The following is a 1,476-nucleotide window of genomic DNA, read 5'->3' as shown; positions in this document are numbered from 1 at the left end:
ATTGAACTACAATCTTCAGTTAGTGAAATGGATGAAATTCCTTCCCCACTGATTTTCTTTGAAATTAAATCTTTTAGGAATTTACCATAATTGGGAATTTGCGTAATTGCATCCATAAACGTCAAATTAATATGCAAATTTTTAAGTTTGTCTAAAAACGTTAAAAGTTGTTTGTCATAGTCCTTATTTCGGACTTTGTGTGGAAAAGATGGTTTGGGTACAAAAGTTTTTGTACTTGAGTCAATTGGTGTATCTTTTTGGTTTAATGTATCTTCTTTGGATTTTGGTAAATCAGTTCCTGGTAAAGTTGAATTTCTGGGCATTTCCGGGCCTAAGTAATTTTTCCCTGAACGAAGAGTGATAGCCTTTACATGCTCTTTCGGATTTTCTTCCGTATGGCTTGGAAGACTTCCCTCTTTGCGGGATGGAATTCATTTAGCGAGTTGTCCAATTTGAACCTCCAAATTATGGATGCTAGATGATTGGTTTTTAATAAGCTAATCGAATTTATTCTCGGTCCGTTTAAAACCATCGTCGTGATTACTTATTTTTCCGCTCATAGCATCAATAAATTTGTCGAATTTAGAAGATAAAGTGCTAATCATATCTCTTAATTGATTTTGATAATTAGTGGTACGATTTTGATTAGCATTGACATTATTATTATTATCTCTCCAGTTAAAGTTAGGATGATTTCTCCATCCAGGATTATATGTATTGGAATAAGGGTTATTAGTTTGGTTTTGCCCTTGGACAAAATTTACCTGTTCAATTTCGCTCATACCTTCATAATCCACATCTGTTTGGATTGGCTTACCATTAGGATCGCACAGTGCCATAAACCTATCAATTTTGTGTGATAAGGCAGAAAATTGGGCTTGCAACATCGCAACTGGATCAAGATTCACTATACCTTTAACTGATGACGTAGTTGAGGATGATGGTTTCGCCACTGGTACGTGTCCACGTTCCGCGGGCCATATACTACTGTTGATTTCCATTTCCTCCAAAAGTTCTCTTGCTTGGGCCGACGTTTTCTTCATGAATAACCCTCCAGACATAGCATCTAATGAACCTCTAGTTGTAGGATTCAATCCATTATAAAATGTTTGCATTAAAAGTTCAGCGGGCAGTTGGTGGTGTGGGCATAAACGTTGAAGTTCTTTAAAACGTTCCCAAGCCTCATAAAGAGTTTCATTATCATTTTGAGAAAAAGATGTTAACTCTTTTATGACTCTTGCGGTTTTTGCTAAAGGAAAATTTTTTGATAAAAATGCTTGGGCTAATTGCTCCCAAGTTTCAAATGTTGCGGCTGGCATAGAAGTTAACCATTCTTTGGCTCGATCCTTCAAAGTAAAAGGAAAAAGGCAAAGGTTGATTGCTTCCGCAGTCACATTTGGTATTTTAAAAGTGTCACAAATTTCTAAGAAATTTGTCAAATGGGTGTTAGGATTTTCGTTAGGTAACCCGTAAAAT

General features: G+C 35.9%; 1 non-coding gene across 1 annotated transcript; it reads left to right on the top strand.

Moving 5' to 3' along the window:
* Positions 1–1,131: 1,131 nt before the first annotated feature.
* LOC136231496 (small nucleolar RNA R71) lies at positions 1,132–1,238 on the top strand. Its single transcript, XR_010689874.1, has one exon. It is a non-coding gene; the product is annotated as a small nucleolar RNA R71 (small nucleolar RNA).
* The last annotated feature ends 238 nt before the right edge of the window (positions 1,239–1,476 follow it).

Source organism: Euphorbia lathyris, chromosome 5, assembly GCF_963576675.1.
Source record: "Euphorbia lathyris chromosome 5, ddEupLath1.1, whole genome shotgun sequence".
NCBI classification, from domain to species: domain Eukaryota; kingdom Viridiplantae; phylum Streptophyta; class Magnoliopsida; order Malpighiales; family Euphorbiaceae; genus Euphorbia; species Euphorbia lathyris.
This window is presented reverse-complemented; position numbering and strand designations above follow the sequence as displayed.